The sequence below is a fragment of the Bidens hawaiensis genome, unplaced genomic scaffold (assembly GCF_021521415.1).
Source record: "Bidens hawaiensis isolate Kalapana, Puna unplaced genomic scaffold, B.hawaiensis_p1.1 tig00014233_1, whole genome shotgun sequence".
Taxonomy (NCBI): Eukaryota; Viridiplantae; Streptophyta; class Magnoliopsida; order Asterales; family Asteraceae; genus Bidens; species Bidens hawaiensis.
Window position 1 is genome coordinate 537,078 of NW_027492227.1, and position 9,364 is coordinate 546,441.

Here is a 9,364-nt window from a genome sequence, read left to right on the forward strand (position 1 = left end):
ATCTATAAAAGTAAAAGTTAAGAGTAATTTCGGTGAAAATTGTAACTATAAATAGTATTCGACTAATTTAATTCAACTTGTATTTTCTTTTTCTCTCCCCCACCATTGTTACTTTTCTTGGAAAACCATGAAGCGTAAATTTAAGAGGAAAACCATAATTTAAACATGAAATTAAATTACAAGTTGTATCTTAATCGATCAGTTTGAAGTTTGAACTAAATAAGAACAAGAAAACTAAGAGATAAAAAATAGGATTAAAAATGTAAGGAACATATCCTCTTTAGATTGATAATTCAGAAATTGCATTTGTGAATTGTTTAATCATTAATGCAGTCGGACCCATGCTAAAAGTCTTGTTTTTTATATTGTTTTCTTGTCCCGGTTGTACCTTCATAAACATTGGTTCGAAGGAACGATGAAACACCATACATTTTTTTGACTTTTTAAATAATTCCTTTTTCTTCATCTCTCCAAACCTTTATTGCTCTATTAATACACTTCTAAACACCAAATCAAGAATCCAAATCATAAATGCCTCAAAACATGAATCAAAACCATGCCATCACAATAGATCATGAAGAAGTAAAAATCATGATGACCGAAATAAAAAGACCACCAAAGTTACTCAACAAATTAGCCGGTGGGAGTTCTTGTTGCATATTTAGAGTCCCTCGAAGTCTAGTCGAAATAAAGAAAGAAGCATACGAACCTCAAATTGTCTCCATCGGCCCATACCACTACGGAAACAAGGATCTTGAGATGATCCAAGAGCATAAAGGGAGGTTCCTTGATGATATGCTCACAAGAACCGGTAAGTCACTTGATGTTTTCATGAATTTTATAGTGTCAATGGTCAAACAAATTCGAGCAAGCTACTCGGAATCTATTGATCTTGGTCCTAATGATCTAGCAAAAATGATGGTCCTTGTCTCCTTGATGGTGTTTTCTTGATTGAATTGTTTAGAAAAGTTGGGAAGTTGGTTAACACTCATAAAGATGATCCAATCTTTAATATGGGTTGGGTTTCTTCATTTTTGGTGAGGGATCTTTTAAAGATAGAGAATCAAATCCCATTTTGTGTTCTACAAAAATTGTTTGAAGAGTCTAAAGGCGATAATACACGTACCCTTCAATCTTTAATCCTTAGGTTTTTCAATTATGCGGTCGATAGGCAACCAACAGTTTTAGAGAAATATAAGAATCTTGATGGGAAACATTTGCTTGATATTATCCGAAAGAGTTTCATAAACACTGAAGATAAAAACTCGATTTCTCCTGAAGCAGTTGTTGGAACTAAGAACCTTTCCTATACACTCATCCGGCCCGCGACCAAGCTTGAAGTGGCCGGGGTCAAATCCAGGTTAATCATCAAGCAGATAGCTTCTTGGATATTGAATTCCACGAAGGACTGCTTTTAATTCCTAAAATCAATATGGATGATTTTTACGGTTCATTTTTCTTAAACTGTGTGGCGTTTGAGCATTGTTATTCTAATTGCTCGAAACATTTTACAACGTATATTGTGTTCATGGGATGTCTCCTAAACACCTCAACCGACGTCAGTTTACTTTCGCAAAATGATATCGTGGTAAACTATTTTGGTTCTGATAAAGATGTTGCAAAATTCTTTAAGGCTGTTGGGAAAGACATACCTTTTAATATCAAGAATAGTTACTTAGAAGGCGTGTTTCGGGAATTAGACGAGTATTGTCGTAATGGTTTGCTTGTACGTTGGGCCGAGTTTAAACATACCTATTTTGGGAGCCCATGGGTTACAGCTTCGGCAATTGCGGCTTTTATGTTGCTTTCTCTTGCGTTTGTCCAAACATTTTACACCGTGTTTCCATACTACCATAGCAATAGCAAAAAATGAGGTAAGTGGTTGTAGTTGGTTGTTGTAGCAGCACTCCAATGATGATGTTTTAGTGACTGTTGATTCTGTTAATTCCTTAAATTCGTATTTAATATTCAGTATTGTATCTGTTCTTGAGTTTTAGTAACTTTTTGTTGTTTTAAGTGATCGATCAATACATAATTTGTGAAGACTTGTCATTACTACATATTAATTGGTTAAATTAAGAATTTTGTTTAAGAAGCCCGAGCGAGTTACAAGCCTTCGCAATTTCATTTGCAAAGAATGTGACATTCTTAATTTATTGTTACAATAATATTATTAGAAATTAAATGTTTGATTTCGTATCCCCACATGTGGCGTAATGGTAGAATACTTGGGGTTCTCAAGTGGAGACTCAAGTTTAAATCACACTTGCTTCACTTTTGGGTGGATACTGCCAATGAATTATTTGAGTTATGTATTATGCAAAAGTTGTCAGTTCGAACGCTGAGTTCATCCGGGTTTTCATCCCACCGTGTGTTATGTTAGAGTGTTATGCTCTTGTGTGTCAGTTCGAACCCCGAGTCCATCCGGGTTTTCATCCCACCGTGTGTTATGTTAGAGTGTTATGCTCTTGTGTGGCATAACGTCTGTCAAGTGGCAATCAACAGTATGGTTTCCCGGGGGAACACTCAAGCCAAACTCTAAAGACAGCGTGGGCCCGGCTAAGACAACATAGTTTGGCCAGAATGTGACATTGGGGCTCTCCAAATTTTGGAGAGTGCGATAGCCTAAGTACAAGAAGTCGTCGTTCTTAAAAAATGATTGATTTCATGTTGGCTAGAGAAGAAGAAAGTGGTGTTGGTGATGGATGCAACGGTAGTCGATCACCAATGATAGTGCTGGTCACCAATGTTGGTGTGGTAGTCGGAGAAAGGGAGTGGCGGCTATGGTTGGGTTGGGCTGAACGAGACGAAGGGTTTTAAGAGTTTTAATTTTATTTTCTTTATAAGTGGTCCAAATTTCTTTGTCTTGAAGTTTGCGCATGCTAGGAGTTAACTGATTTTTTTGGATGTGTGCTAAGTTAAATGACTAAAATCGAGACACCTTTTCATCTAAAATATAGAGAGTGAAACTGAAATTTATAGGGGCATGATTCATAAATTTGTTGTGTTTAAATGACAAAATTTGTAATTTAGTCTAAAATCCTATGTTTGAGTTGAATCCCTCTCTAAACCGTTCATATTAATCCACGAAGAACAAAAAGATGGCAATGGAAGAACTTAAAAGCCCATCTATCTAGGATGTTATCATAAACGTGTCAATCAAGCGCTTAAGTGGCATCAACGATGGAGAGCATCAAAACATTAACTTCATGTATGAAATTTGATAAAGTTGCAACTCATCCTTGCGAATTTTGAACTTCAACAAAGGTTTATAGGTGGACATGTCAATACTCGTAATGGTGATATTAGCTAGACAACAGATGACCGACAATGAAGGGAAAGGATAGTTGATTGTGTAGGTTGAAGATTTGGTACAAACATAAGGACACGGAGAAGTGATTGTATGGGGATGAAAGGACATGCTAAACACATAAATGATAACAATATATTAGCTTATGAAGATCTAGATCATTTCGTTCATTATCTTTTAATTCCACATCTCGTCTTTGTAGTCATCACCATCGAAGACACCCCAACCACAAAATTCCATGTTAATCTCATTGCTACCGCATCCTAGCTATCACGATCAATCCACTAATTCCACAAACTGGAATCGATAAAATAGAAGAAACACACGATTGGAGGGGATATGAGCAAACGACATGGAGATGTTGACGTCTAGTACTAAAGAAGAGGTTTAAAGGGGGGGGGGGGAGCAGGGTCTATGGTGAGGCTTTTAAATGAGTTTCAGGAACACAACGCTAATTTATATACACTTATCTTTATTGTTTTAAGAAGGGTAATTCGGTTATTTCATACTTCATTAACAATAAAAATAAACCATAATTTATGTGTTACAACTTTTCAAATATGAATCAAGATTCGAGTTTTAGAAATAGAGTCACAAGTTAAACGAGATGGGCTCCACTACTCTACACGAGCTCGTGCCCTGCACGGCCCTTTTACACCCCTAGGCAAAATCCTCATCAAATTAATCGTCGGCTACATAAAACTTAGATATATAGTTACAATATATTTAACACAAATGTACAAAATTTAGACGACGTAAAAATCTTTTGAGTCAATTAATATAGAAAAAACTTATATTTTCATAAATCTAAGGCAATGTCTAGTCAAACTCTTGAATTTGAAACCGAGTATAAATAAATAACAATAATAATAATAATAATAATAATAATAATAATAACCTATTTTTCTAATTCAAAGGACCCACACGCATAAGTAGTATATTTTAATATTGGTTTGTCCTCCCAATAAGGAAACTACACAGAAGAACCCATCAAACCCCACAGACTTTGACCTATTCAATCCACTTGAGTTCTTCATAGTTCATATCCCCAATTCACTTGCTGGATTTATTCACTTACAATCACCAAACCAAGAATCCAATACAAAAATGTCATCAAACATGAATCATCAAAGCCATGTAATAACAATAGATCAAGAAGTGGAAAACATGACTGCCCAAATGAAAGAATCACCAAAACTACTTCACAAGTCAGCTGGCAAGAGTTCTTGTTGCATATTTAGACTCCCACAAAGTCTAGTTGAAATCAACAATGAAGCCTATCAACCTCGAATCGTGTCCATCGGTCCGTATCACTACGGAAACAAGAATCTTGAGATGATTCAAGAACATAAGTGGAGGTTCCTCAATGATATGATCACAAGAACCGGTAAGCCACTTGGTTTTTTCATGAAAATTATGGTGTCAATGGAGGATCGAATTCGAGAATGCTACTCCGAGTCTATTGATCGTTTCGCGACTAATGATCTAGCTAAAATGATGGTGCTTGATGGCGTTTTCTTGATTGAATTGTTTAGAAAAGTTGGGAAGTTGGTTAGCACTCAACAAGATGATCCTATCTTTAAATTGAGTTGGATATCTCCATTTTTAATGAGAGATCTTTTGAGGATAGAGAATCAAATCCCATTTTTTGTTCTAAAAAGGTTGTTTGAAGAATCTAAACCCGGAGACCGAACGCTTCAATCTTTAATCCTAGAGTTTTTCAATTACATGGTTGATAGAAAACCGGAAGTTTTGAAGAAGTGTGAGAATCTTGATGGAAAACATTTACTTGATTTTTACAGAAAGAGTTTCATACATACTAAGAAAATTATCCCAAAAGCTTCAAATAATAATGATAAAACGCTTAAACTCATCCGACCTGCGACCAAGCTAGTTAATGTTGGGGTCAAGTTCAAGGCGAATTATCAAGCCGATAGCTTCTTGGATATTGAATTCCAAAATGGATTGCTTTTAATCCCTCAAATCAACATGGATGATTTTCATAGTTCATTTTTTATGAACTGTATGGCTTTCGAGCAATGTTATTCTAGTTGCACAAAAGACATTACAACATATGTTGTATTCATGGGATGTCTAATGAGTACCTCAACCGATGTAGGTTTGCTTTCGCATAATAAGATTATTGAGAATTATTTTGGTACAGATAAAGAGATTGCAAAATTTTTTAAAAATGTTGGGAAAGATGTGGCCTTTGATATCAAGACTCATTACTTAAAAGACTTGTTTGTGGAGTTAAACGAGTATTGTAAGAATGGGTGGCACGTAGGCTGGGCCGGGTTTAAGCATACCTATTTTGAGAGCCCATGGGCTGCTATTTCCGCACTTGCGGCGTTTATGTTGCTTTCTCTTGCAGCTCTTCAAACAGTTTACACGGTTTTTCCATACTATCATAAACACGACTGATCAGATAAGCAGTTCAAGGGGGGTGGGCGGCGGTACGTTGTTGCAGCAACACTTCGACATGGTTATTTAAGTAGTTTTCTTATTAGATAGCACATCTTGTGAGTAGGTTGTTTAGTTTGTTTAACTTCTGATTTGATTTGTTGTATGTGATTATATTTGTAAATACTTTTTTCATTGCAACATATACGATTTCATATGGTAAAAATGGCGGAAAGTTAATCATGCATCATGTGGTGGCGTTGATAGCCGAAAGACAAGGGTGCATGTACCAATCGGCCGGGGTCCCGATGGTTGAGTGTTATGTGCCTTATGTCCAAGGCTTGATGCAAAACCACTATCGAGTCGGGGGTCTCACTGGACGCAGACTCTCTATTCCCATGGGGTAGAGGTAAGGTTGTTTACATCTTACCCTCCTCAGACCCTACCATAGTTTTGCTATTGGTGAGATTTACTGAGTACGATGATGATGTTGATGATGATTTCATATGGTAAATAAACGAATGTAGTTTCTTTGTACCATATAATTTTTTAAAAAGTTAAGACGTAATAGCATTAAAACTTTTTTTTTTTCGAAAGTTAACTTTTATAAACAAACGCCCCAAAAACAAAGGCCAACAAACCAATTACAGCATATTACACAAAAGCAAAATTATACCAATCGGCCCAAGAGACCGATCTATCTCCAAACCTATCTTTTCATATTGTTTATTATGATTTTATCAAAATATTTTTAAAACAAAATCAAAATTGTAATCTTCAAAAATTTTGGAGGTTAACTGTTGGTTCTCGTATAAGAAAGATGACATTTTATATATACTTGAAAACATGGTGAAACATGAATGATAAGTCAAAACACTATTTCATAATATTAAGATTCGCTTTGAATATTTAATCATGTTTTCAAAAAGTTTATAGTTAAGTTGCTGCAACTTGTTGTAATAAAAGTTTATAGTCAAGTTGTCGCAACTTGTTGTAATAAATTAGATTTATCTGAGATATCAAATCTTCTATATACTCAACAATCTTGGAGTATTTGTTACACAAAAGCTAAGTAAATAGACTAAAGCATGACTAACAAGTTTTGAAGGAAAGTTAATCGCTACTCCATTGATAAAACTTGTACCAAAAATAAGGTGTTAGATAAAATTTTGCCCCATACTTTTCCTGTTTTGCCGGTAGGCCATTTGCAACATATTATCCATCGAAGAAACTAAAAATGATTCCTGCAAGACTTTTATAGAGAAAGACTCCCGCTAAGCTTTTATAGAGAAAGATTCCTGCAAGACTTTTTACCAAAGGAGCTTCATCGATATATAGTTGGTGCCTTTATAAACATATTCTCCGTCACTGAAAGTTCTTTGTTTCATAGTGTGTGTGTGTTTTAAAAGTCGAAGAAGTCTAGATAGTGAGAATTGCCGGGAAAACATCTACAAAAAAGAAATGTATAGCAATAGAATCTAGTATTGGCTAGCTATTGGTGATTTGGTGGTGCTGCCGGTGAGAAATGAATGTATGATTTATTTGTGTTTAATTAGTGGCCGGTAGGGTGTGCGCACATTGCAGCTGGCTTGAGTTAGGCCCAAATCTATTTCAATGATCATCTCCAAGGGTATATCATCGTGTAAAGTGTAAGGTGTATAGTGGTTCACATCCCAACCAAGCATTGGATCGTGTAGAGCGCATTGCACCCGTATAGTAATTTTAGTGGAGTAGATGTAAAACAGAGTGTGTGTTCTCCGGTTAAAAAAAATATATTCCAATCATTATTGAAAACATTGAATGAACATGTGCGGCCAAGCAATACAAATAAGGGGAAAATTACAGAATTAGACATGTTTAACCAAAAATTTATCAAAATAGACATGTTTATTTTAGCCTACATCTCTCCAAACATTAGTTTTTTTGACCAATAAACAACTGACACGTCATTGAAGCCGGCTAAGGCGGCTAAGCTTAGCCGCCACTTTATGGGCACGAAATTTTATGAAAAATAAACGGGTCCCACCTTTAACCAATAAAAATTCGACACGTGTCAAAGGCGGCTAAACTTAGCCTACAACTATGGTTATTTAACCAGCATCTTTGACTCTTAGCATGCTTCGGGATACGTGTATTTAGTTAACCGGCTCCAAATATTCCTTCTTAGCTGGCTCCAACTCGGCTTGTAGGCTAAGGCTTCACTTAGCCACCTTCTTTTTTTCATTTAGCCGTCTAATTTTAGCCGCCAAAATTGAATATTTTACCAATCTTATTAAATATTTAGCCGGCTTCACTTAGCCGTCTTCTTAGCCGGTGTAAATTTAGCTGCCAAAATTGAATATTTTACCAACCTTACCAACTCTATTAAATATTTAGCCGGCTTCACTTAGCCGTCTTCGTAGCCGGTGTAAATTTAGCCCTTAAAATTAAATATTTTTATCTACTCACTTAATTATTTAGCCGGATTCGCTTAGCCGCCAATTTTTTTTCTCCTAGCCGGCATGTTTTAGCCATTAGCAATAAATACTTTACCTACCCAAATTTAATTTTTCACAAACCATTTTTATAAAGCTATACAACCATATTACATTTTATAAAACCATCTCCACTCTCTTAAACTTTTTCACTTTCTTATCACAAGATACTCATTTTTTTTTAAAATATGTTTGTTAACGTCGTTGTTTACTCAGATCAGATTGTAGGCTTTACTTAGCCGGGATTTTAATGAATGAATTAACTTGGTTTATTTTCATTAAAATTGTTCTTATGTATGTAGATACTGTAGGTTCCCTGGATGGATCTGCACGGGATATCTAGATCTACACAGGTGCGGAATCCCTGCGTAGGTCGTTACGAGCGTAGAACACGAATCAAACAAACACACGATACGAATGAACACACGTTATATTATAACCGAAACACGTGATATAATCACTGAATACAGACTTAATACTCTCTGGTTCTCACGTCTCTCGACTCACACACACTGTATATGATTTCCTTCAACTTCTTTAAACAAGCCGTATAAATACACGACAACTTCGCCTGATATGTTCAGGCGAAGTTGTTGCTAACTTCGCTTGACTAACAAGTTCGCCTGATAAGCGAACTTGTCAGTAACTTCGCTTAAACATAAACAAAACACAATTAACATTACAGACTGGATTACAGACACTAGACTATGAACTACTGACATTATGCACCAACAGACTCCCCTTTGGCAGTAGCTTCATATCTTTATCTTTAAGCACTTGTCTTGTAATCTTCATGCATGCACTCCCTCTCTTACACAGACCGTGACTACTCGCTGATATTTCCTCGCTTCGTCTTTCCAAGCAGGAATATAGAATATCTTCTTCTCGTTTAACACCTGCAGATCAGCTTTAGATAAATTAACAAGATGCATCGGATCATACACTCTTAGCACTTCTTGTTCGTCTTCGTCTTCCATCACGGCTTCAGCAGTCTGGCAATCCACATACCACCATTTCAGATCTTTCAGCACATCTTGAGGCATAGTCTTCATTGGAACCTCTTTCAAACACCGAATCGGCTTATATTTCATCACCATCCAAGGTTTGCCATCTGCTCTCATTCCTCTTTCAGTATCTTCAACTAATTTCCCTTTATGTGGTTTTAGCAACTCAAACT

At 36.0% G+C, this 9,364-nt stretch overlaps 2 pseudogenes; both read left to right on the forward strand.

Annotated features, from left to right (window-relative positions):
- The first annotated feature begins 343 nt into the window (after nucleotides 1-343).
- On the forward strand, nucleotides 344-1,907 carry LOC143546159 (UPF0481 protein At3g47200 pseudogene; annotated as a pseudogene).
- Nucleotides 1,908-4,097: 2,190 nt separating this feature from the next.
- LOC143546160 (UPF0481 protein At3g47200 pseudogene) lies at nucleotides 4,098-5,913 on the forward strand (annotated as a pseudogene).
- The last annotated feature ends 3,451 nt before the right edge of the window (nucleotides 5,914-9,364 follow it).